Below are 27,556 nucleotides of genomic sequence, written 5' to 3' on the forward strand. Positions count from 1 at the left end.
TTATGGCATTTGCACCTAACGTCCCAAGTCGGATGGATTTTTTCACATCTGTGCTTTCTCATGAGCAAGACCTGGAACACCTTGGGAAAGGACAGAAGACTATAAATGCCACCAAGAAAGATTGTGTCAGGTCCCCCCGGAGGCCAGGCACCAAGGCAGGGTGAGTGGAGCGCAGCTGAGGAGCCCAAGGCGAGGCAGAGGGCAGAACCCGTGGGCCCGGCCAAGAGGACAGGGGAGCAGGAGGGCCCCCAGGGGAGTTGGGAGGGCAGCGCTTCTCACCTTCAGGCCCCGTGGGGCCCTGGGGAGCCACCCTGGTCCAGCGAGGGCTGTCTGTGACAGGAGCGGTGCTGGAGATGGCCATACCCTGGGTCCCCCCAGGCTCAGGGACACGAGCACAGTGGGGACCCAGGGCTCCTAACAGTACGTCGTCCCAAAGGGTTCCCCGGAGACCCTCCTTGCTCTTGTGATTACGTGATTTTACACCGTTGCTGCTCACACCTGTGCTTCCCGAAAAGCCAAAGCGACTCATTTGGGAGGTAATTCCAGCCCTTGAAAGAAAAGCACGTGAAGAGGCAGGACTGAACCTAAAATTCTGAAGAACTGAAATAGGGAACGGGTTTCCAGGCTGTGTGTGATTCCCGCAGGCGAGGAGGCAGCCTGGCCTCTGGGGTCAGACCCTGGGCCGCCTGTCCCCACGTGCCCTGGCTTTCAGAGTGGCAGTGGAGACCTGGTCTCCCCAGAAACAGTGAGTCTCCAGGGCTCTGACCCTCACCTCACGTTCTGCACAAGAGGCTCCCACACACCACCCTGGAGCCAGCAGGAGAAGGCTTCTCAGAGATGTTGAGTCGACTCTTCAACACCACCAACTGCAAAATAGACATTTTAAATTCAAAACAACTTTGGGAAGGGACCTGCTCTATGTATTGTCCCCTTTATATCTATGACACAGCCCAATTTCAACAGAAGTAAAATATGGAGAAAAGAAAAGATGGCCCTGTGACCTAGTCGTCAGGGGTTTGCCTGAAAGAGCATGAATTCAAGATTTTTCAAAACGTCTTGGAAATCTGATTTTAAATAATCTTGATTTTTCTTGTGTCGCCTTAATCTTTGGGGAAGCAGTGGGGAAGAACTGGTTTCCTGAATGCAGAGCATTCCCTTGGGCAGAGCTCCCATTCACACCTCTCACGGGCTGAACGGCCTGTCTCCTCAGCTGTGCAGTGAGACACCCCAACACATGGGAGAGCCCGGCTGGCAGGGCTTGTGAAGGTTAGGGGCGCTGTGTGTGGAGCACTGTGCAGAGAGCCTTCTCTGAGGGCGGCATTTGAGCAGCCAGCAGCGGAGTGGACATCCCATGCCCCAATCCAGCCTACGAGGAAGGGAACTTCATCTCCCCGTGACTTGCACTCACCTGGTAACCTCAGTGTTGGTGCAGCCCTGGAAGAGAGAGGAGAGATTCAATAACATCAGATTTGAGAACTAAGCCTGGAAGACCAGCCTGATGCATAGAAGGGATAAAGTTCTATAAAGCTGTCAAAACAAGCCTGCAAGGCAGAGTGATTTCTAGAAGCAAAATGGCATAGCAAAAGAGGAAAATTCACAGGGTTTACCAGCCCCGTGGGACATCCCAGCAGAGAGGAGAGGTCTGCAGTGTCCCCGGGTGGGGATAAGTAGAGAAGATGCCCCTCCCAGCAAGGGCAGATTGCTTGACAGTCACCATGTAGAGGGTAGTGGGCTTCATCCAGGAGTCTCAGACCCTGGGCTGTCCTGGGATGGCCTCTCCCCACGGTGGGCCAGCAGGGCTCCCACCCAGGAGTGAGGCAGGAAGAGGAGGATGAACGGAGTCCAGGAAGTGGTACTCCCAGCTGGTTAGTGTGCGATACTTTGGTAAGTCTTGCAAAAATATCATTGATTTCTAGTTTATTTAACTTTGGAAGTGTTTGAAGTGCAGACATGGACTTGGGTTGTAGATAGCAGGAGAGCTTGGCTTATTATCCACGAGTTTAATAAACTACACCTTATGTCTACTCTCCCCACATACTGAACCTGCTGGAGAACTTAAGTCCCCCCTAAATGGACCCCGCTGACCCTGGGCTGGGCTGCACAGGCTTATCTGAATGCTCAGGGCCTTCCTCATTTTAACCCAGAGTTAGGCCCAGCTTCTAGGGCGTTGAATGCCACAGCGGGGACAGGCAGGTGTGACCAGGCAGAGGGGACAGAAACCTTGCATGTCAGCATGAGGGGTGTCCATGTCCCCCTGGCTTCCTCATGTGCTGGTGTTCGCCGCATGGGCACGGGCCTGCCCTCCCTCCGTCTGTGCACTGTGTCCTCACCCCTGGCCACTGGCTGTGCTCTGGCTCGCCAATCTGAACTCTGCTGGTGGTGGCTGGTGCACACGCTCTGCCCTCCTCTCCGACTCCGGCTGCCTGCCATGTCCTGTGGCTGAGGGCAGCGTCCTGGGGCCTCACTGCTCCCTGAGCACCAGGTGGGGAGCTGACTCCACGCTTCACTCTCAGTCCCCAAGCTGTGGCACACTGCTCACGGGCTCAGCACAGGACACAAGGGCTGGCACACTCCCAGGATGCCTCCAGCCCCAGTCCCCCTCCCCTCAGATTCTCCCCTGTTCCCAGGTGACGAGTGTTCTTGCCTGGCCTGCAAGACGGGGCTCACGGGATCTCTCCCATCACCCCGCGTGTCGGCCTGCTCATCAATCAGCCGTTGTTCTTGGACTCTGAGAGGTTTTCCTGGCCGCCTGTGAGCAATGCTTTGGGTTTCCAAAGTCTGTGTTGAACCTCACAGTTAAGTCTTGGCCCCTTTAGGTTCTCTACGTTTCTGAGACCCCAACGTGGGAGGGGGACAGCCAGGTAAGAAGAGGAACAGGAGGGCCTCCTGGTGAAAAGGGCACTTAGGACCATCTGAGTCCACTTCCTGCTGTTAGAGCACCAGAGAGGAATCATTGGTAAGATGAGGTTTACTGGGCCCCGTTCTGGTGGTGGGAAGCATGAGATCGAGAGGTGGCACCTGGTGAGGACCACACCACAGTGGAAGGTGTCACACAGGAGGAAGCAGGAGGGGACAAACTCACTGCTAGGACAAGCCCCTCTTGAGACGAGGAAGCTATCTCCACAGTGATAATGAGATGCACCTCTTCAGAAGGTGGAGCCCCCGTGGCCCGATCACCTCGATCACCTCCATCACCTCAATCACCTCGTAGGTCCCATCTCTCAACCCGTCACACTGGGATCAAGTTTTCGGCCGTGAATGTGGGGAGCGCATTCAGAACAGGGCGTCAGCTCCCAGAAGCCACACCCACGTGCAGACACCACTCTTGTGCCAGGAGTGACCCACTGGTGATGCCCCGAGGCCCAAGAGCTTCCCGTCTGCAGCAGAGCAGCAGCACCACTTGATCCAAGGACAGATACCAGGACGTCCAGCGCAGGGCTGACCCAGATGTTTCTAAATGTGACTCTCAGGCCTCTCAGAATCAGTGGCCAGAGAGACCTGGGACGCTACATTTTCTTACTGCTCAGCAGACATTGGAGTCCTTAGGAGAGGAAGTCTAATTTCCCAACCCTCTTGGCTTTAGTAAAATCTCACCTACTGCAGTTCTTGCCCGTCACTGGCTGACGTCACAGTGCAGGAAGAATTGAGGCGATCACTGAAGGGACACGTTTTGACTCTGGGTAATTCATTAAGTTTAAAGTTGTAGACCATTTTTCAAAGATGAAACTTGTACTGATTTCCAGATGGGCTTATTTCCTGTGGACAACTAACAGGTTGGACCTGAACTGCGACAGGGTACTCAAGCTCGCGAAGGACTAGCAGAACGGAAAGTCCCAGCACACGGAGGCAGAGGTCAGCAAGGCCCTTAGGCCACGTGTTACCTTACGCCCAGAAGTAGCCACGCGACCTTCCACACAGTGGGCTCTGTGTTCTCCTGTGCTGATGTCCATGGGGAACGTCCACTCGCCCTCAGCTCAGCTCTGTGGAAGGACCCGCTCATGCCCAGCAGCCTGGTTAGGAAAGATAAACACGACGTCCAGCCCACATGAGCAGAAAAGTCACTATGGTGGGCAGAACTGTCACCCCCAGAGATGTCCATGTTCCAGTTCTTGGGCCCAGTGACCATGTCAACTTACCAGGAGAAACAGGCTTTGTGGGTGCGCTCAAGTCAAGGCTTGGAGAGGGGAGGCTTCCTCAGGCAACCAGGGGCCCAAATGCCACAGCTAGTGTCCCTGTGAGAGAAGCGGAGCCAGCGTCAGAACAGGAAGTGTGGTGTTGGGGGCGGGGTAGGAGAGAGGCAGCCCCAGCAGGACCTGGCCCTCCCCAGGGCCCTGGAAGGAGCCCGACCCTCAGACTCCTCAACTAGTCCCCCAGGCCCAGTTCAGATGTCTGACCTCCAGAAACACAAGACAAACTTTGCACGTTACTTTCAGGCACAGCCGTGGTGGCCTCTTGCCGCGCACAGGGGCCTTGATGGAAGGTCCTCTTAGCTCTCAGAACCAACAGAAGGCTGGAAAGGCCAGCGTGCACTGGCTAGCCCAGAATGGCGGAGACCCTCTGGCCCCCACTGGAGTGCCCACCAGGCACCTGCCCCCAGGAGATCCACAGCCCCTCTGCCAAACACGGGCCTTCTCTGCCACGGCCCCAACCAACCTCTGACTGACCCTCACCTGCATCCACTCCCTCAGGAGCCCACATCCTGGGCAGAAGCATCCACTGGATTTCCCCACCATGGCCTGAGTTCCTTTAAAGAAGAGAGACGATGGTCTCCTTCCCTTTGTCCCCACATCCCTCTACAGGGCCAGGACCCCTGCCTTCCACTTGTTTGGGATTCCAAGATCAGGAGGGGCATCCAGATAGCTAGATGCTGAAACAGCAGCCCCTTCGCTGGCCTCATTGAACAAGCCTCATCCAGGGCTTCTCAGTACAGGTGAAAGACTGAGGTTCTTTCTCACGTTGCCACTGTAAACAACATGGACGTGAACTTCTGTCTAGGCGGGCACATCCATGATCCCTTCTGTAGCATAAATTCCTCCAAGTAGATTCCTGCACAGACAGTCCTTGTCACCGCCTGTGAACCTGCAAAGGTTGACCAAGCCCACGCCGGCACTCCTGGAGCAGGAGTGTGGTGCACTTCGAGCTCTGTACACAGCCACAGAGTTAAGACAACTCACAGACTGTTTCTCATGGTCAAGGTGTCGCGGAAGTCCCATGTTCCTTCTTCATTTTAGAGACAGAAACAGGACTCCGACAGCCCCTAGCGCAGGTATTAAGAAAGTGCCATATTTTAATAATAATAATCTATTTCTAGAGTTAAAAAAATAAAGTGCTATTTCACTGATAACTTGACGTCAAACCTCTGTCCTGTGCAGTCCCCTGAGGAGCCTCAGAGGAAGTGTGGAAGCCGGTGGTCAAGAAAGTGCTTGGCAGCTCCTTCCTTACCACCCCAGCATGGAAAGGTGCCTTTGGAACGCCGTCCTTGCCCCACATGTGGCAGGCCCACACGCACATGTATGTTCACACAGAACAGTGAGCAGATGGAAGCCCCGTGTGCCGGCTATTACAAGATGTCAGGTCAGCAGAGACCTGAGACAGGCAGGGTCCAGAGCCGGCCGGGCCTGAGGACAGAGGCGGCTAGCCGCACAACCCCCCCGCAGAGGCCTCCTGCCCGCTCTGCTAAGGGGGTCCCCGTGCTCCCGACAATGCCTCCGCCCCTCTCCCCAGCTCTCCTGCCCCCAGCCCGTCTGGCTCCTAGGAAATGCGAGGCTGGGGTGCCACACACTGCTAGCTCATAGGGACCTCCAAAAGGGGAGCTTTTTTAATCGATTAAAAACCTCGACCTGAATTAGTCTTAAATTTCTCCTTATGTTTAATTAAGTCTAATTAAACAATGCCGACATCTTCCCAGCACCTGTGGTGCAATTATGTTAAATATTTAATGCTTGTGAAGGATTAGGCTGCGCTTCTAATCTATAGCTAACAATCTGTTCCCTCTCTGGAGTATTTGTTATTTAGTTCTGCTTTTGTGTGATGAGTTACATTTCAAGGGAAATTGTTGAATACTCCGGCACTGGACGGACACGTGACCTCCGGGGGCTTGGGGAGGAGGAGAGGCACACACCACCCTGCTCCCCTCTGGGGCTGGGCCTAGTGGACGCTTCACTTGGAGAGACAGGCGGAGGTGCCAGGCATGGAGCCAGGGAGGACGTCTGCACACGAGGACCGAGCTCACACCAGGACAGCGGACACTCTGCAGTGTTTCCCTTATGCCCAGCCCCTCTCCCCAGAGGCCAGTGAGCTGTGTGAGGAGCAAACCCCTCCATCTGTGCACACCCTCCTCCCAGGGACGCAGGGCCACTCCACAGAGCTGAGCACCTGTTCCAAAGAGTCCTCCTGAAAGAAAAGGGCCTGGGACTCACGGAAGGAAATGGCCCTGCAGAGGGGGCATGGTGGGTGGCCAAGCAAAGCAAAGGCCCCACCCTCCCTCATCCCCACGTGCTCCCCACAGAAGAAACTCAAAGTGCCCTTCACGTACATAACAGGGGGCACGAGACCCTTGAAACACCAAGCTCTTAGTTCTCTAATAACTCCTAGGTTTTTTTTAACACATTCAGGAATAAAAGACAGGTTGGTGTAAGCGGTTTTCCACTGGCTAAGTCTGGGCAACCCATTTCTCAGAGTCGGCCTTTAAAGAGTCTCCTCAGCAGGGTCTGCCGGATACTTCTTGTAAGTCGGACAGAAAATCCCGGTACCCTGAGTTAAGTCAAGTAGATTTTAAAAATTAAATCAGCCTGGCCAACACGCATTCTGGTGGTGCGCGGATCGTCTGGTCTTCTATGTGTTGGGCAGAGAAGAAAATGGCCTCTGATCCTTGCACCTAAGGGCCAACCCTTCAGGAAGAGAACCCCAGAATGACTCTGGGAAAAGACGGCTGTCCCAAAACCCCAGCTCCTTCCTGAAGACCACCCTCCCAAGGCAGGGGACAGAGGAGGAGGCAGCAGAGAGACAGGCAGGTGCTCAGAAAAAGGTGCTCACCACTCAGGCGCACCGTGGTCAGTGGCCACGTGGGGGTGTGTAGAGTGTGGCTCTGGGCTGCACTTCAGGGTAACTCCCAAAAGAATGCACCCCAGCGGGACCTGCTCTTGGCCACCTGCTGAGGCCAAATCATATATATCCAGAAGTGTAACTGGGTTTTCAAAAGTAACTTCACACTGATGTAAAATTAATAGGATGTTCATTATAAAATCCATGTGGCGTGTTATTAAGCGCTTCCTGTCACGGGAAGCAGGGGCGGAGGCCCCTTACGCTGGGTTCTGTTGCCCTCTAGTGAAAGAGGTCAGCATTATGCATGCAAAATTATTTTGATCCCTGCATAATTAATGCTTGCTGAGGTGGGGAGGAGAGACGTAAGGCCCGGCCTGTTGCAGAGGGCTGTGCCTGTGTGTGCTCATGTGTGTGCACATGTCCCCCTCCCCTCTAACAACCCCCCCCCAACACACACACAGAACTTGACATAGTTAACATCTGGAAGCCATTGCTTCTTCCCTGTCACTGGTATTTTGGGGCATGGAAGTTTAGTTTTATATGGCTATCAACAGGCACAGAGCCAAGCCTAAAGAATAAATCAACAGTGCTGATCTGAGACACAGAGCTTTAATGCATAAGTATATATTTAAAGTGCCTGCTGAAAGAATGTCTAATTACCCTGTCACTGAACAAAGCGCCTGTTCAACAGTGATAAATCATGCCATCCTCTAGTTCTGCCCAACACGCTGAGCTTCAGGAGAGCGGCTGCCGCATCTCCACACCAACCACCCCATGGAGCGAGCTGGCACCCAGACCCCCGTGGAAGCGGGGGAGCCGCGCCCAGCACCACCCTTTCCCTGGCTGCTATGGTGCCCAAGAAGCCAGCCTGTGCGAGTGTCCAATCCCCTTCAGCCCAGCGGCTCCGTGTTGCCCCTTGTCACCCAACCTTGGGGTTCTGCCATTTGGAATCCCACCCTGCCTGAAGGACGGATTCCAGCAGGTGCAGAGAAGCCCATCCACACCCAGGGCAGGCCAGGAGCCCCAGGGCCTCGCCCCTCAGCCCCGGCATGGAGTGAGGCTGAGCGTCTTCCAAGGCCGGTTTACACACGTGCCTCTGCCCCTGAGAGGCAACGACTTTCAGACTCCAGGTACTGGGGCTCGGAATTTAACCCCTAAGGGATCACAGACTTCAGGCCCAGTGTGGCTCAGCTCAACCCCCTTGGAACTGCCCAGGGATATAGGGGGCGATAGAAGTTGAGTCAAAATGCAAGCACTGTCGGGTCCAGGTCATGCTAGGCAGGGACACGGACCACGTTGTGTGTGAGGCCAAGCAGGGGCCTCCTGCCATGGTTGGTCCAACCGGGGTCCTTTGGATGCTGAGGTCATCCCTGACTGCCCACACCTGCTCTCCCTCCCTGCTAGCCACCATGGCCTCTGGACTGGCCCTGAGCAGGAGGGGCAGCCCTGGCTCAGAGTCCCAGAATGCAGCATCTTCATTATGCAACGGCAGAGGAGGCCCCGGGCTGTGCCCTGTGATTTGTGCAGCGCTTGGTCCCAGGGACACAGAAAGCACCGGGCTGCGATTTATGTCAGCAAGAGACACAACCAACCAGGGAGAGGAAATATGAACCCACCCTGCCTCCGTGTCTGCGCCTTCCCTGAGAGAATGCCCAGGGCAGCGCCGGCTCCTCGGTGGTGATTATAATTCTTGCTTCCTTGATCACATCTCGTAATAGAGCTTTTGCATTTACCCACGATGTGTTACGAGAAGGCTCTACCACGGCGTCTCCATCCTGTGTGAACTACGTAGCCAGTCACATCAGTCCTTTTATTTGCTTTACAGGATCGTGATCTATAGATGAAGGGCAAATGAAGAATAGAGATAAAAAATCTATTTCTGATACCGTATTGGCTCTAAAATGTCAAAGTTGTATTTACTGCTCCAGGAGATTTGTATCCTTATTTATCTTCCTTGGTGAGTTTTCAAAGGCTGCTGCCTTGCGCTGTGGGCTGAATGCTGTTTGCGTGCTCACGGGGCTCCTCCCTGCTCCTGAGTCTTCCACCCCAGCCTCCTCAGGCAGCTGAGAAAGGGGAGCTGGGAGCCCAGGCCTGCAGGATGCCCAGTCAGTCACCAGGTGGGCAGCCAGCGGTGCCCGGAGCACACAGGCTGAGCTCACTTGAGTACTTACTAAAGGGCTCTGGCTCTCAGAACATGGAGACTCGGATAGAAACAGCAAGTGAGGTGCTTCCCCGGGACCTCTCAATCCCTGTGAGGCAGCCGGAAGGGAGTGGCCCAAGCTCAGCTCCGTGGGCACTTGGCAATGAAAAGCACTAAGTTAGTAAAACCCCTCAACTTCTGGAGACAAACCTCACAAGGGGCTGAGAGCAGGCTGTCCCCTCGGCTCCCAAGTCACTGCCAAGATGGAGAAGAGACTGAAATCAGTGAAATTGCTCTTGGAGTAAGGAAGGGGCTGTGCCATCATGGAAGGCTCAAGGATGCCCATTCCCTGGTAACTCTCTCCAATATTGCCAACAGCCTCTGCTCTGGGAAGGAAAGGGCACATGTCCAGGAGCCCTTCCCCACCCCAGCCTGCAACGGGACTTGGGGCATCCACCGTGTGGTCACCATGTGGATTCTGCGTCGGCCTCTAAAAGACTAGGGTCTTGGCTGTTGGAGAGTCCCCAATGTGGCACACCTCCACAATGCCCCAGGGAGCCTCCCCAAGGGGTCAGCAGTCCCCAGGAGGGACCCTCAAGTATTGTTTATTGTGCTGGTCAGCTTTCCATCACTACGACAGAATACCTCAGACAACCAACTTATAAGGAGAAAAGGTTTCAAAATTTTCTGTCTGTGGTTGCTGGGACTCACCACTTTGGGCCTGTGGTGAGAACATCATGGCGGGGAGCAGGTGGAGGAATGATGGACCAGGGTCCAGTAGTCCTTCAAGGGCATGCCCCTCCAGCAGCCTCACGTCCACCCTCTAGGCCCCACCTCCTAAAGGCCACACTACCTCTCAGGAGGGCCGTGACTGGAGACCAAGCCTTCAGCATATGGTCTCCAGGGGACACTGAGGTCCAAACCACTAACTCATGCCTTGGTTCAGTTTCTTACCTGGGAGATTGGCTCCCTGGGAGTCCAGGCCACCGTTCTGAGCCGTGCCTCATTGCTGGAGCCCTTGTGCAAGAATGGGCACGTGTCAAGTGGTCCACAAAGATGGGTCTTGTGGGCAGAGGGGTGTCAGAGTCCCCGAGACCTCCCATGGCCTGGGAAGGCCAAGCCAAGCCTGCGGAAGGGGAGCTCAGGCCCGACCACCACCGGAGTGCATTGAGAGGTATTGCTCCTCAAAATCGCCACCTTCCTGGAGCCGGGGTGGGATATGCACTGCTGCTGGGATCCTGGGGGGAGGGAGCCAGGATTGAACCAGGCCTCTGAATGGCCCCTGTGTCACTGTGGCCAGTCGCTGTGCGTCTCAGGCCCTCAGACTCCACATCTAGGGCTGACCACAGTGGAACACCCCCCTGAGAAACAGGCTGGGGACTGAAGCCTGGAGACCGTGAGCATTTCAGGAGCTGGTCAGCTGCTGGAGCCTCTGGGCATCCGTGCTGTCCCTTTCCTTGTCATCAGATATCAAACCGATGTGTTCAAGTCTTTTTGACATTTCTTCTGGCTTTTCCTGCTGGCTGTCTCGGGGAAGGCCTGGGCATGGTCAGTGTTGAACGCAGCTATGGCCCCCGTCACAAGGAGGCCTTGATGACCCGAGGTCTTCATGGGACTGGTCAGGGGTTTCAAGGCCCAAGTCCTGGTTTGCTTTTTAGTCTTTATCTGTGCCAAGTTCATTAGCTCTGCTGATGGTCCAGGCAGCTGGATGAGAACTGCCAGGGAGAGGAGACGCTGCTGCAGGGGAGAGCCTCGTCTCCTCCTCCCGCAAGCCCAGCCCCCCCAAGAGGAGCACCAGTCACTGGGGAACCTTGGCCTCTGGTGGCAAGTCTGGAGCCTCACTCATGACACAGCAAACCTGGAGGATTGTTACCGCACCCTGGGAGGTGCCCAGTGTGATTCCAAAGTGCAGCACCCCAGCCGTCCTTGCCCAGAAAACCACTCAGCCGAGAGTTCTCAGCCCGCCCGTGCGCATCAAATGCACAAGTAGAATCCTTGCTCTCGCCTCCCTGCCAGCAAGAGAATGAGTCCCCAGCACTCCTCCAGAGGAAGACGCCAGGCAGCCTGCCGCTTCCAGCAACTCGTCTGTGGCCAGCACAGCCGGGTGGGGGTTTCAGGCTGGAATGATCGCAGCAATGACAGTGGCACTTCTCATTCCTGAGCCTCAGCCCCAGCAAGGCATTTACATTTTCTGTGCAATAAATCAAAAGCAAGATACCATTGTTTCTAATTTATCTTGTAGACTGCTCAAGTGAGATCTTGCCACTGCAGATATTTTTAAATATTTCTTTAAAAACAGAAGATGAACGGGTCCTGGATGCTGAATGTGGCAGTTATCATACACCCCAAAACTTTATTTCTGGGAACGAGTTTTCTTTTTCTTTCAGTTTCTAAAGAAAGTAATATTCAGATCATGTCAAGCAAGCACCAGCTGTCAACATCAAGATGTTGGCTTGGCTCAAACCTGGCTAGAAAGAGAAACAACCAGCAGGGCCGTGGTGGGCCTGAGGTGGCCGGTGCATGAATTATGAATCACAGGCCAGAGCGAGTGCTGTGTTCCCTCCAGACGCAGCACCGGGTCTCCAGAGCCTCGGGAAGGTGAGCACTGGTCCTCCTGCAGCACTTTGTCCCCGCCCCTGTAACTCAGCAAAAAGCACTCTTCCCCATCTCCAAGTGCCCAGCCATGGGACACAGCCCCCAAGTACTGGCCCAACAGTTGACTACCCATCACCTTAACTGCAGGAAAGTGTCATTAATTTCAAATTTGCACTCGTGTGGTCAGGTTTTGACTTAAAAATACCTTTATAGCATTCATGAGGCAACTGTGGTTTAGCAGACAGACCTCGTGCCGCGTGACTCCCTGGGACGACTCGCCAGGCCTGAGAGCAGGTGCGTTGCCAAGCAGCACCCCCCATCCTGAGGGTGCTTATTATGTGCTAATTACCAACCGTGTTAACCCGTGTGACTGTGTCACTGAGTAATATGGCCTCTTATAATCAAAACACTAAAAGCCAGTGCTTGCTGCCCAGCCCCCGCCAGCCCCACCCCCAGGAGAGGAGTGGAGCCCCCAGGGCCTCCTGCTCACTGAACTCAGGTTGAGGTGCACCCAGAAAAAAAACGCTGGGCCAAGATAAGTCATCGTTCATTCAGGGCTGGTGCTGACGCGAGGCCTAAGTGTGGTCCTCGGTGGGTCCTTGCTACCAGGGCGATGTCACAGGAGATGTGGTCCTATGGAAGGACCAGGCCCAGGAAATGCTATTTGGTGTTTTTGGACCCTGAGGATGCACGTGCCCCCTGACCTGAAAGGCCTTTGGGGGCCAGCTGGAGAAGCTGCTAAGGGATTTGTGCCCAGGTTCACAAGTGCCCAGGACACGGAGGCCTTGTGGGGACAGGAACACACATGACTGTGAGGAGCAGAGCCAGGGGAGGCCCCCCTGTCCCTGAGGACCCCTCTCCTCATGCCTGGGCCTCACGGCTCCCTCCAGGAGCAGGCCCACCCAGAGCCAGCACATCCCCAGCACCAGTGGAGACCAAAGGCAGCAGCCGGCCCCGCTGTTTGACTGGACACCTCGGGCCCACCCATGTAGGGATTCTGGGGGCTGGCGAGAGTGAAGGGGCACCTGGAGGCCCAGGAGAGCCGAGGACACAGTTAGTTATAGTCAGGAGGCAGGAGATCAGGACCCAGGAGGAGCCGCTCGTGGGGCTGCAGTCCACCCAGAGGCCCCTGGGCAGGAGGAATTCCTCTCAGTCCTCAGAGGGTCGGTCCTTTGATTCACAGCAGTTTGCTGCTTCTTATCCAGAAGCACCCCAGGACACACAGGAACATCTGTGCCCAGGTCTACACACGCCGTGGGCCAGCATGGTGACTGGCTGGTTGGTGAAACGCAGCGTGGCGCCAGGCCCACCCTGGCTGGGGATTCAGGCTCAGCCTCAACGGCAGTGAACAGGAGTTACAGGAGTTAGGGCCAAGGTCCTCCCAGGCCTCTGAGTGTGGGGCTGCTCGCTTTAGGCCCGCAGCCTCTGCTTCCTCTCTCTGTCCTTTGTGAAATCAGCTCAGGGACCTGTCTCCACTGCACATTAAGCAACAGGAACAAAAACAGCCGGCTCCTCCAGAAACTCCAAGCCCAGGACGCGATGGGTCTATTGAGCCAAGCTAGAGGAAATCCTGACGATGAATCACTTGCTCTTTCCGAGGGCTTCAAGCAGAACAGGGGCTGCCGTGGAGCAAGTCAGAACTGCCCACCATGAGCTCTGAATCATCACCGTGGTGACCACGATCGGCAGCCACACCGGAGGCCCAGTCCCTGCTCTCTCAGGTGGTCTCTGCTGGCTCAGCAGCAGGTCGTAGGCCACCACGTTCATCCACCCCGACTCGGACAGCAGAGGAAGTGGCCGGCTTGCTCTTGCCTCCAGCTGGTGTGGGCCAGAGTACCCTTAATACAGGGTCCTGAGGCTGCGCCTTGGGGAACATGTCTGTCCCAGCTGCCTGAGCCGCGGAGGGTCCTCAGACCTTCACCACACTGTGTGAAGCCAAGGAAAGGTAGCCCTGCTCGTGATCCTGCCCCAGCAGAGGGACTCTCCCCCATGGCCAGGTGGGCTTGGCTCCCAAGCATTGCTGACCACCAGTGGCCCTGCCCCTCAGCCCCTCAGCATGCTGCTGTGTAGCAGCCCATGGTCTGGCCTCTTTCTACCCCTAGTCCTTGCAGAGGGACTGGCCTTGGCTAGTCCACACAGCCTTTACTGCAACTGGGGACCCAGGAGATGGTCTGGTTCCTTCCAGCTGTGACCCCCAACCATCTCTTCTGCAGATGGAGGCTACCCTGGAGCTGAGGCTGTGCCATCTGAATGACCACCTGTATCCCTGTCCTCCACCCACACAGGCCTGGAAAACTGGACCCCCAGACTCTCCAGGACAGAGAGCATTGGCACCCCTGTAGGCCAGGTGCCTGGTGATGTGGCTCGTGGACCCCCCTGTGGAAGAAAACCTCCACAAACAGCCGGGCTTGGCTGAAGGCAGCTCAACCTGCTGCAGAACTGTTGGAGTTGAGATCTGAGGCAGGACGCAGTGGTGCAGGGGGTTGGGCTTCTCCTGAACTCCTTTCCTAGATACCTCCTCAGCTCCCCACGGCATTTCCCAGGCCTGGCCAGGGCCCTGTGGCCACAGCCTCTCCTGAGGAGGTTGTGACTGGTTGGGGATGTGCATTTTTCTGGGTGACCAAAGCACAGGCCCAAGCCTAGAGCTCTGAAAATCTCCCCCCCACCACCTCGGGTCTGTCCCAGAGAAGTACCGCGTCCAAGTGCCCCTCTAATGAACGCCTGAGTTCAGGAAGACCCTGCTGCTGCGGGGAGCTCTCCACCTGAACCCAGAGCCTCATCTACCAAGGGGGAGGGCATGGGGCTGCCTCCTTCATGAGCGCTGCTTCCTCTGTAATTAAGATGAAGAAGTGGCCTGGCTTCCTGTCGCAGCCCCGCGTGGGCCCGGAGAACAGGTCTAATCACCACGAGAGGTGAGGCTCTGAGCGGCCAGGAGACACCAGGCTGACGGTGATGAGCATGATTAACGGGCTGCGATCCTAATTAAAGTGTGCACTTGGGCCAGGCCACCGTCCGAAGCATCTTCAAACACTCTGCATGTTAATGACAGAGTGTCCTCCTGCTGCTGTCCAGCAGGGAGCAGGGGGAGGGAGCGGGGCCCAAGCCTCTGCTCTGCTGGTGGCTAAGGCTGCAGTTGACACAGAGAAGCCCCACCCTGGGTCTCTGTCCCGTTCAGCTCCTCCTGGGCCTCATGCCTGTGAAAGCCAAAGGCCAGTCTACCCAGGACAGGAGGCTCCCCGGGGCGGGAGGCCCCCCAGGCTAGAAGCCCTGGGCTGAGGGGCACCCTTCCTGCTCTCCCTCAGTGGGGGTCCAGTCAGCACCTGGGCCCTGGGGGAACCTGCCTTCCCCAGCCTGCATGGCTCACATGGACTCAAAACAGCCCACACCACGCCCCACGCCACGCCCCACACTCACGCCCCACACTCATGCCCCCCCCCCCGCCACACCCCTCACTCACGCACACACACAGCTCACACTCCCAGCCATACTCTTTCTCCAAGCTGGGCTGCCCACTCAGGCCATTGCCTGGTGGCTGAGGTGGGTTCTGAGTTGGCCCCTGAAGGATCAGGCAGACCCCCAGGCAGCCTCACACCCCACCGTGGCAGGAATCTGAGAGCCTCAAAGACAAAGGACCCGTGGCCCAGCTGTCCCCAGAGTCCCCTGTCTCCTCTCCAGAGCCCTACCCCTCCCCGTGCCCATGCTCTCCCCAGGCCCCTGCGTCTAAGCCCCTGCAGGGACTCCCCACAGGGCTGGCCCCACTGCCTGGCTGCGGACAGTCACCTGTGCTTCCTAATGGCCACCCAGGAATCACATCTCTCCTCAGGCGAATTAAGCTTCTGGGGTCACACCCTCCCAGATGCCATCTCCTTCCCTCCGTTTCCTGAGGTTACGCACATCTCTGCCTCAGTTTCCCCAGGGGACACGGAGGAACCAGAACTGCCTCACCACCTTGGACTCTGTGCTTGACCCTCCCTGTCTCCTGGTGGCAGGTGGTGGCCCGTCCCATGGCTACAGGTCTGCCTGCCCACCCCATGCAGCCCCAACCTTCCTGCTCACACACCATTCCCCCGAGGTTTAGCTGTCGTCGCTGTCCCTCTGTTTGGCCCTCTGTGCCAGGCCTCTGAAATAACAGAATGGAACCTCTCACACCAGGAACAGGGCGAGGACGAAGGTGTGGGCGAGGCTCTGGGGCAACATCCTCGCTCCCCTTCCTGCCACAGAGCTGGGCTGTGGCCACCTCTCCACCTGCGTCCTCCTCGCCTACCCCACTCTACAGGACACTTGTCACTGAATGAGGGTTTTCCAGGACAGCCTCCCCTCCAGATGCTCCCGGTGGTTCTGTCTGCGGAGACCCCTCCTCCAAATAAGGCCCCACTCGCAGGCCCCTGGCAGATGAGGACGCACCTCTCAGGGTCTTATCCAGCTGGCCACAGGGTGGTACAGCCTCAGTCCTCTGCTATTTTCGGCTTTTGCTCTGGCTCTGTGGAGGGCCCCCTCTCTGGTAGCGAGGGCCTCTCCTGCACACTACACACATGCTCCATGGTCCAGCAGCTGACCACGTCCAGCACACAGTCCAGCAGCCACAGGCTCTTTCACAGCACACAGCTATCACCACCGCCACCATGTCCAGGGCAGCCCAGACGCTTGGCCTGCCAGTCCCCCCAGGTTGTGTCAGTGGCAGGGCTCCTCCTGTGGCCCCTGGCACTCTCCATCCCTTTACCCATGTCCCTGTCACCACTTAGCCTGTCTTGGGTGTGTTTTCACCCTGTCAGGCTGGGATGACCATCTCCTTCTCACCACGATTTTCTCAGTCCCCAGTGGTGGGTCTGGCCTGCACTGGGGACGCAGACATGTGACATGTGAGGGAACATGGGCACAGGCGTGTGAGCCATGCCCTGGGAAGGGCTCAGTTCATGCTTGAGTTTGAGCCAAACTGCATGTGCCACCGGGCTCTGGTCAGCCGGGGAAGGGACACTTCCTGGACGCTTCGGGTAGGGAGAGGAAGGACCACAGGCTGCTGAAGTGCCTGCTGTCCCCGTGGAGGGGTGTGGGCAAGACAGGCATTGCAGGTCTCCTTTAAATCACAGGTCAGTTTCCAACTGACATCTGCTGTGACCTTCAGGGGAGGGGCGTGGACCTCTTCAATAGGAAGTTTCAGGCAGGTGGGCGTTCTCCCTGTGTCAGGAGAGGCAGGTGCTGCAGCATCACAGATGCTGTGTCCCGAGAGGCCAGCAGGAATGAAGAAGGCCTCTGCCCCTGAGCCCAGCCCTGTGCACAGATCCCAGGAGCCAGAACAGATCTTGCAGCTGCAGGCCCGAGAGGACAAAGCTGCTTAGCTTGGAAATGTGTTGAATTTCAAAGTGAAGAGAACAGGAGAGGTGGGGGGTTGCCTGGCCCTTGGCCATGTGGGCTGCAAAGCGTGAGCCCCAAGGATTTCATCCTTGTCCCTCCTTCTGTCCAACTGCTTGGCCAGGAGACCAGCAGAAATCAGGGAAGGTGGAGGTGATGACGAGCCTCTGTTCCTGCCGGTGCAGATGCAGCACCCCCATCGGCCAAGGCACCTTTACACACAGAGAAGTGACGCAGAGAGACCCGGGGAGCGTGGGTACCCTGGAAAGAGGAGCATTAAAACATCAGCGTCCCCCAAGACCCTGAGGACAGGGAGGGCTCCAACATTGCTCTGCTGGCCCCTTGCATTCTCTGCAGACCTCTCCAGACAGGCTTGGCCTCCAGCAGATGGTTCTTCCATGGATTCAACCAGCCATCGTCTGCCTGGGTGGCGCTGGGATTCCTAATTGTCTGCTGGTCTTGGACCCCAGTTTCCCCCATCCCTTCCCTGCTCTGGGGTCCAAGCCTCAGTAGACCAGCTAGAGAGGCTTGCAGCACCTGCACGTGCCCCTATTTTGCCAGGCCCATGGGTTAACACAGGTTCTGCCAAACAGAGGCAAGAGTGAGGCTCCTGCAGAAGAAAGTGCCCAGGGCAGAAGCTGCTCCCTGGGGAGCCTGGGGTGACGCCCCCACGTGGCACATGGACTGAGGGCAGCCTAGAACCTGTGAACAACCAACAGCAAGCAGGTGGGCTCAGACCACGCTCCCAGGCCAGAGATGTATCCTGGAGGCATGGCATCCAAAAAAACCAAGAGGAGAGCAACCCTGGTGCTTGTTCATGGAACCGCTCGATGACCATCAGAGGCAATGATCTTTAGGGTAACGCCGAGCTATGCCACCAGTTACACCAGTGTATGTCCTAGAAACACCAGCAGCTCTCAAAGGCCACTCCGGGGAACTGCAGGAACCCAAATGCCCAAATGTCAGGCAAACTCCGTTTTCCCAAGGGCTCCCTCAGGCAAGCCCAGCTGCCGTCCGCACATGTGCCGGGATGGTGGAGGCATCCTGGGCTGGGTGTCATGGGGGGAGACTCCATGCCGCTTAAAAGCTGAAACAGACGTCACCTTGCACAGCGCTCTCCCCAGCGCCGTGTCGGGGAGGTGCGTCCCCGCAGGTGCAGGCAGCAGCATTCAAGGGTGTGGGCTGCAGCACTGTGGTGTTGGCAATAGAATTAAAATGAAAGCAGACGGCCTCTCCGAGGCCCACACCCGGGCAACAGAAAACAGGCCCCGCAGACACTGTGTGGGAGAGTTGAGGGCAGCCCCACTCACACCAGCCAAACAGGGAAAAGAGGCCCAGTGCCCACGGCAGGGGAATGGACCCATGGGCAGAGCCGGGGCCTGTCGAGGACCACGTCCTGGATTGGCAGACACTGTCCTCCTGCTGCTCCTGCAGGAAGAGAGGCTGGTTACCACGTGGGGACACTAATCCCATCACCAGGGCTCCCCCGCTGCCCAAGCTCCTGCAGACCCCACCTCCCAATGCCATCACCTGGGCTGTGACTTCAGCACCTGAATTTGGAGGGGACACACACGTCCTCATCCTTAGCAAGCCTGGGCCACGCTCAATGGGGAATCAGCCCCTCTGTACCAGGAGACGGGGCCACAGGCCTGAGGGAAGCAGTTTGCAGACCACCTGGTCCACACTATGAAAAAAAATTGCAAATTGCCAAGAATTACTGACCTCTCTATGTAAGGTCATTACACAGACTGAGAGATTCCCAGATATATCACACCAAAAACAAAGTGCCTCGTGATGTGATGTGGCCTGGTGGTACCCACAGAAGACAAAGCCATATGTTCCTGTGTGCTCACATCCACGTCAGTGAGCAGAGTCAGAGACACACAGTGGTGCAGGCTCATTATCTCTGAGGTGGGCCTGGGTAAAGGTCAAGGGAATTTTTCATTACATCTGGTTTTTGAATTTTCTTACAAGCACAAAAAATTCCTAGTGTAATTAAAATAAATTTCGCCAATAATATGAAAGAAGGGATTGACATGTTTCCCACAAATCCAAGATTTGAATAATAATGGTGATTTTTCTCTGCTTGGGAAACTCTGCACCTCCCCAATCTGCCTTATAACCCCAGCATTCTCCCTGGCACCCCAGGAAATGGCTCCCAGGGAAAGAAGGAGGAGAGACGATTCTCCCCGACCCTGATAAAGCCCCACCACACCCCGTTCCCCTTCCCCCGTAGGAACATGACATGAAAACACTCAGGACCCCACAGGAGCAGGGTTGGGGGGAGACCAGAGCAGGAGCAGCCTCATGCAGGGACCAGGCAGTGGAAGAGCCCCACCCCTGCCGGCCCTCCTCTGCCTCCTCTGCTGAGAGCCGCGACACACAGCGACGGGCACAGGGAAACCTGTGCAGGAGGAGGCCCAGGCCCCGCCTCCAGTCCCCACCAGAGAGGGAAGCCGGGGCCTGCCTAGTCCTGTCCTCCTGAGACTCAGGCCATGGGTGTCCTGGGAGACCACGGCCTTCACAGAGCCCTGAGGCTCTCCTCGCCACCCAGGGAACTCTGTGAGTGCCTGTCCCCTCCACAGTCAAGAAGCCAAGGTTGGGCAGCGAGGCGATGGGCCAAAGCCACAGGGCCAGAGCGCAGTCTGCGACTGAGGGCGTCCCGTGCAGCCAGCTCGTCCAGGGAGGAGGGACGCCTGGAAGGAGCAGATGAGAACAAGGCAGGTGCCAATGCCCCTTTCCAATGGCCTCCGTTAAACCAGGTTCACCTAACAGTTACGTCTCCATCGTTGAGCTTTGTGTTTCCTTTCATAAATTTTAATAAATATCGCATCACACTCCAGTTGAGGATTTGAAAGGGAAGCATTTGGAGAGGCAAAGCCAGTGGCCGTCACGAGTGACATTATGAACTTGATTCCCATCCTCTTTTGCAAACCCAGGGGAAAGGAATGCTTAGAATTGCAGCCTGTTGACCCCTGTGACTGCTGCACCCCGGGGGAGCCCCATCAAGCCCAGCTCCCTGAGGAGTCACCACGTTCTTCCTGGGGCACGGCCACGCAGTCCAGCATGCAGCAGAACTTCACTTTTGGCGTCCAGACCTTTCCTCAGGGCCTATTGTGACTGTCCTCTCCTCCTGGAAGGCCTTTCTTCAGTCTCACTGGTGGTGTAGGCTTGTGAGTGCTAACTTTTATTACAAAATAATCCACACCAGTCCCAGGAAAGACAGCAACCACAGCCAGGCCCAGTGGAACCCACCCTCACGCCACAGTACCACGCAGAACACTCCCACATGTGGCCTCCAGACACATGCTGCCATGTACACACGGACCGACAGAGAAACACGCATGCTTAGACTTGCACCCACACTCACATGCACAGACACACACGGGAGTCTTGGTTTCCAGACTGTGCTTATCTGTCCTGAGTTGTTTCAACAACATGCTGAGGCTGGGCTCTTTGTAAAGAGGCCTGTTTGGCTCACAGTTCTGGCCTCTAGGAAGTCCAAACAGTGTGGCACTGGAGACCTGGCAAGGACCCACATTGCTGTGTCACAAGTGTCAGAGAAGCAGAGGAGAAACAGCGGTGCCCAGAAGACCCCAGGTACAAGTGACAGCTCACTTTCTAGCCCCCGTCCCTCAGCATTGGCCCATGAACTGGTCACCTTCCCTGGGTCCTGCCTGTTCAGAGTTCCACCACCTCAATTTCTCCATCCTGGACCCCAGCTTTTCAGCACGAGGAACTGAAAGACAAGCCACAGCCTAACTGCAGCCATACCGGCTTCCTCCAGCATCAGGAGAGCGGCACATCCCAGCTCAACTTCCTCTCCCCTTGAGCCCTAGAGCAGGACCCTTCTCTGCAGAGCAGGGCCAAGCACGTTCTCCCTCAGGCCTGCCCCTTGTCCGTTCACGAATGCCCCTGGTGTACTTACCCCTCCTACCGCCAACCTTGGGGTAGTGGCCTCAGTGGCTTCCTGATGCAAAGCCACAGTGAGCCTTCCCTCCACACATCGTGGACATTTGTGCTGCTCCATAGAACGCTACGGACCCACGGGTTCAAGGAAAGGACAGCCTCAGAAAGCACAAGCTTCCTGAGATCTGTGGAGGATCAAAGTGTTCTCGTCCCTGGGAACGACGGTCTCCAAGGACAGGGGCAGGGCATGTCCAAGCGTCTGCCTGTGTGCATCTCATCTGAGCACCAGCCCCCTGAAGTTTCCACCCCAAGAAATGCCCCCACGGGCCTCTGCAGTGATCAGCTCACTCCATGTTGATTTGACGAATCTCATGTTGTCACAACTGGCTCGATACTTTGGAGGAGGTGACACAATGTTTTGACATGTATGTAACACTCAGAAGGTCTGCACACTCAGCACTTGCCAGAGGTCACTGTTCCCAGCCATGCCAAGACTCAGACGCCACAGCGCCTCGGCAGACAGATGCTCCTGGGCAGGTCGGCGGCCTGTAAGGAAGATGTCCCACCTTGCTGAACGTGTGCACAGGATGTGACAGACACGTCTTGTCTTTGAAACAGCTTCTTAGAAATAAAGAGGAGGATTAACATTGGAGTTCCTGTTTGCCAGATGTTTCTCCCTTTGTTTCTCCCTTCCCTGTAAGAAGAAAATATCCCACTTAAGAGTTGGTAGCTAAAGGAACTACAGACGAAGCCTAAATGTTCTCTCACTCACCCTTCACAATCACAAAATGTGCTTTAACCTCTGTGCTGAGAATCACAGAAGCCAGAGCCTCTCACAGAGACAGGTTGCCATTTTCCTCCCAACCCACTAGGCCCAGAAACATGCACGGGAAGCGTGATTTATTTTGCAAAGTGAGTGTCATCCACAGCCTGGAGTGTTTAAAAATCACTCATTCCATCTAATTAGCTCTCTCACAGCTCTGAAAGTTAATATCACACCAGCCGTGGCACTAATGAGCAGCGTGATCCTGCGTGTCATGCAGACGAGCCCTGCCCGCCAGAGACGCTCCAGACCTAGGCACAGCAGTCTTGGGAGAGAGCATTTTGAGGTCATTTTTGTGACTTCATCCAGGGGAACTAGCCCACGTTAACAGGGCCACGTGGTATTCCAGTGTCCTGGCTACTTGGCTTGACAGATTTAAGGACGAACAGGAAAAACTACTTCACCAGCCGAGAATGAAGAGAGCAGACGCACTGATGGCTCAACCTTCTCCAAGACCCCAGGTTCTCAGCGTCAACCTCAAAAAAGCCTCTGAGCAGGATGGGGACTGGGTCCTGTATAGATTAATAAAGTCATTGATTTCCACGGCGCCACTCTCCCTGGCATCAGGAAAGCCAAGAACACTGTGAAAACACTGTTCCTGTCAATTCCCAGCAACCACTGTTAATATCTAATTCTGAGAGGACGTCTTTGCCAGGAGAAGCCATCACCACTGGCATTTCCTGCTTCTCTGGAGCTCGAGTCTTCCCGGAGTGTTTACAGGGAATGTTTTGCTCGATTCCCCCGTACCCCTTAAAGGACAGGTGTTTGTGGCATACTAAGAGACAGAGGAGGCTTGATTAATTTTTAAATGACAATCTGTATGAATTGTAAATGAGGTTACTTTGGGGTACATAAATTAAACGGTTCCCCTGGGGACTCAAGCTGAACAGTAGGAAGGGCAGAAGCCACCGCCTGATCATCGTGACTTGCACATCACTGGCATTTGGTGTGGACCCTCTCAAGCAGCAGCCGCAGCCCTGAAGCTGCACCTCACTAGACGGGGGAGTTAATAAGAATGACTCTGAAATTAAGGCCAGGAAATTAAGGACATTCACAGGAGAAACGGACTGTTTCCTGGATTATGACTTGAATGGGGAGTCGGGCGATGTTAGCGTCAGGAATAGAGGGCATCCCAGAGGAGCACAAAGAAATATAAAGAAGGAAGCATTTTAAGTGCAAGTATTTCAAAGGGTACTGAGTACCATGCTTGGATCTGGGCACATGCAGAGCACCCGACGTGTCCTTGTGTAAATATGGAGCATTGCAAAGAGGATACGGCAGTGGGAGACCACAGGAGCAGGCCACAGACATCCAGGCCAATTGGGGTGGCAGTAATGACACTGGGGTGACAGCAGGTCACCTGATAAAGCACATACTGGATACCTTGAAGGCTTAATAAAAAAGAAACCAAGGTAGAAATGCATGTGTGTAAAAGCCACAGTGTCCGAGCAGGTGCTCAGAGTGACCAGCCCATAAGGCTGAGGACGGAGATTTGTGCGGCTCCCACAGGACCTCAGGGACCAACCAGGTCACAGGCTGTGAGGGTTGACTGTTGCTGTTCAGGTTCACCCCTGGTACTTCCAGGTTTCCTTCCGTAATGACTGCTGATATTTAAAACTCGAGAGATTCCACATCATCATAACAAGAGGATAATGGATTTCCATGGGACACTATGATCCAGAGCCCTGTGGCCCTGCCCACGGGGCCAGGATTTCTGTAGCTCAAGGGGGCTGGAGACAGGAGCCCCTGTCCCCAGCACACTAGCATGCTGTTCTCCAGACACACCCTATGGCCCCACACTTGACCTTGGGGGCCCTCGTGCATGAGGACATCTGAGTGTGAGTGCGTCTCCAAAAGGCTGATCCAGTTCAGGGTAACTGGGTGGAAGGGCTGAAGAGTGTGGGCTGGCCTGGTTCTGCTAAGTTCACACGGTGGTGCCCGTCCTTATATGTCACTGTAAGGATTGCATAAAGACCGTGCGAGTTTGTGTGCTCCGTGCTCTGCAGGGAGAAAATCAATTTCTCATTCTTCTCAAAAGCTCACAATGTACCTCGAATCTTACCTGAATCAAGTAAACAAAATTGTCACCTAACTTGAATGGGGAAAAGTGTTAGGAAAAAACCTTTATTATTCTACTTTCAACTCTCCTGCTATTAGCCAAGTTTTATTTTTCAAGGTTTGGGGTTATTAAGGGGCAACTTGAAGACGAAACCATGCTTCAGGGTTTATAATAGAAACATTTTAAAATTTTAATCACCAGGGAAAGATTGAAGCCATGCAGTTGGGAAGCTGTGATTTTTTTTTTTTTTTTGGCCATTTATTTTCTGTGGAAAGTTCAGCCCTCTGTGGAGCCCGCTTCCCAGCTGACCTCATCACATGGCTGGTAGAGCAGTGAGAAGTGAGCAGGTGACCTTGGACCTGCTGAGGTCATGGTAACAAGCTGCCTTTCTTCCTGGAAGCAGAGCCCAGGGGCACATGCTGCTGAAGGGAGACGCAGGAGCTGAGGGGAGTCTCAGCCCCTGTGTCTGAAGCAGGGACCGTCCACTTGGTTGTGATGTCCTGGGGTTAGACATGCCATGGTGACGTGTGGTTTGTGCTCCTGAGCACCCGGGCATGGTGACCATGTCCATCACAGAGCACTTGGCACACAGCAAGGCTGGGCAGCTGGCGACGTCTGCTGAGGACTTCTGCAACTCACAAACAAGGAGGAGAGGAGTTCAGGTCCGGGTGCTCCTCTGCTGGCTAGGGTCACTCGATCCCCAAACCTTGTGTGTAAGATTGGGGTTATAACTCCTGCTTTGCAGGGATCCCATGAGGTAACACAAAAAATGTAGCTCAAAGCAAGTGTATAGGCTTGTTATTATTGTAACAAATTACCTGTGCTCCCAGAATCCCTCTCAGAAACTAACTGGATGTGGCCCTGGGACCTGGACACTGTGGACACCAGCACCAACCACAGAACATCTCTCCGTGATTTAGGAAATGAAAAGAGCACAGCACGGTAATGGCTTCTTGTGTCCAGTCTGGTGTGCTGCAAGAGAAGTGCCACGTGTGTCCCCAGTGCACCTGCCACCTCCTGTTGGTTGTTCCCAGGGGGAGCACCGTTCCCTCTGGGCGGGTGGGGCATTTCACCATCCATGCGCTGTTGTACACTTTCATTTCCCCGACGTAGACTTTGATGTTATTGTAATTCCCATTGTCACAGAAGGCACCATGGATTTATCCAAGTGCATAAAGCCACCTGGAGGCGTTGCCAAGACATGGGGCTGCTTCCAGGGTACAGTGAAGGCATTTATCCACCACCAAGACCCCAACTGCCACAGCGTCAGCTCTGGTCTCCATTTCAAGACCGTCGTGTGAATGTGTACGCCTTCCCTGCAGGCCAGAGGCGGCCCAAGGCTCTTCCTGGGAACAGAGGGCAGCACCCCAGGAGCAACGGAGCCTGGGGAGGCCGATCCCCACAGGGAGCACAGGGGAGCCGTGGTCATTCAGCCTGCCTCCTGGCCGGTCCCTCAGGGACTCCAGAGAGAAGATGGAGCTGCCGCTGTCTGCGGTTCAAGGCCAGCACTCTCCAGGAGGAATCCAGGAAGTGCCCTTACTCAAGGACACACATGCTTCTCCAAGTGTCCCACTGTGTATCCTACATACGTCCAAAGTGCTTAGAAGAGGTCTTCAACCAACAGGGCAGTGAGCCCAGGGGACTCCCCAGGAGTCCACCCACCCAGTGTCCCACTAACCCAAGTACCTGAGGGTCTGCCTTGGTTAGGATGATGAGGTCTGAGCACCTCTCTTGTTTAGGACAATGTGGTTTGGATCCACTTTCCAGCTGGTGACCTCATTCCTCAAGAATGAGCGCGGCTGCCACAGCTTTTCTGGAAGCTGTTTGACGTGGAAGAACCCTACATGTGACCTCAGCCACTATTCCTGTCCTGAGTTATTGCTTCCTCAGGATGTTGGGGGAAAGTAACCTCTCGTTTGAACTCTGGAATGTTCTCGGGCTTGGCCAGGTGTGGGCCAGGCTTTCAGGGACAGGGCTCCAAGGCCACCAGGCCAGCCTTCTCCCCACGCTCCCTCACGCCTTCCCCTGGTTTTTACAGACACCATCTGCTCTCAGACACTCCGAGGGGGACGTCAGCACCTTACAGGATGTTGATCATATGTTAGCCACTTCTGCAGGGAAAGCAATATTTTGAAAGCTGCCAAGCCCACCTTCCTCATCCTGTGTGTATGAAAAATTCATGGAGGTTTCTATTTGTCAAGGGACCACAAATATTTCCTATCATTTGTCTCAATCCTTGCTTGAATTTCAACACCCTCTCCCAAGCCCACAGTCTCCCTTGAAGCCCCCATCTTCCTCCCTCTCCTCTTGCTCCAAAATTACCCAACATGGACACCGAGAACCGGAAAGCTGCTGCCGCCTTGGGTCTGGTCATCTATGCAGGGGGCTGCCACTTCTGGGTGGAGCTGGTCTGGGCAGGGAGCCCTCTGTGGCTCTCCAGCTGCACACTGGTGCTCGTGTCTTTGGAAAACACATCTGGTGTGTAATTGTTGGTGGAGTTTGAGGTCTAACCACAGCTGTCCTGGTGCACGTCTGCGTATGTGCACTGCCCCACCGCCGCGCTGCAGAGAAGTGCAAGGGCTGTGTGCAGGTTGGTCTGGCACAGACAGCTCAACTGCAAGCCACTGCGGAGGGGTTTCCTTAGTGTTTTTTAAAAAGCCATAGTTAGTTTCCATTTTGCTCCTCAAGTGGCTGAAACCTCTGTCTTCAGGGTCTTCAGGCCCATTGTGCCTGCAGGAGTGCACACCCTGCTAGAGGCAACAGGGAGTCCAGCCCTGGCGAGGCTCGGAACAGCTTCTCTCCAAACAGCCCAGAGCCTCCTGGAGCTGTCAATCTCAGGTGTCACTCACTAATAAAGGGGGATAGAAGAGGAGGCGTTGGGGCTGGGGATGCAGCTGCACAAGGCCCTGGGTTCAATCCCCAGCACCACAAAATAAATAAATAAAGAAAGAAAGAAGAGGGGGAGCTGGGGGAGGAGCCGGGGGAGGAGCTGGGGGAGGAGCCGGGGGAGGAGCTGGGGGAGGAGCCGGGGGAGGAGCTGGGGGGCCCTTTCCCTCGGCCCCGCCCTCCCGGGATACCAGGTCTGTGCTGGGAGCATAGGACCGGCCACACAGAGCCGGAGGACAGCACGCAGAAGGCGAGCCTCCAAAACACAGCCAAGAGGATTATTCCCACTAAGCTCTCAGATCCTATCAATAAAGCTGCGCGGCTCTTGATGTCACCAGCAGACTCCAAGGGGGCTGCAGGGGTCAAGCTGGCTCCACCCCCTCAGCGGCTGGAGGGCCCGTTTCCCTCCCAGGTCGGCCCACCCCTGTCTGTCAGGCAAATACAATAGGAATTACTTAATTTAACGCCATTTCCATTCTAATTGAATCCCATTTTCTAAATCCTGAATAAATACATTAGAACCGCAGCTCTGGTCAGACAGAGAGAAACGGCCATCTTTAATGCCTCCGGGGATTTAGCGCCTGTCCTATCTGCGAGAATAATGACGCGACATCCCTGGAATGCACCGAGGGATAATGGCTATTTAAACACGCCACATCTTTACAGAGCAGATAAGTGTTTTAATTTGCATTTATGAAAATCAGAGAGTAAGCGCAGGAGCCGGCGCCTCCTCGTCTCCTTCCAAGTGTGG

This window comes from Marmota monax, unplaced genomic scaffold, assembly GCF_021218885.2.
Source record: "Marmota monax isolate L192 unplaced genomic scaffold, Marmota_monax_Labrador192_F-V1.1 WCK01_AAM20220418_F8-fsc00014, whole genome shotgun sequence".
Taxonomy (NCBI): domain Eukaryota; kingdom Metazoa; phylum Chordata; class Mammalia; order Rodentia; family Sciuridae; genus Marmota; species Marmota monax.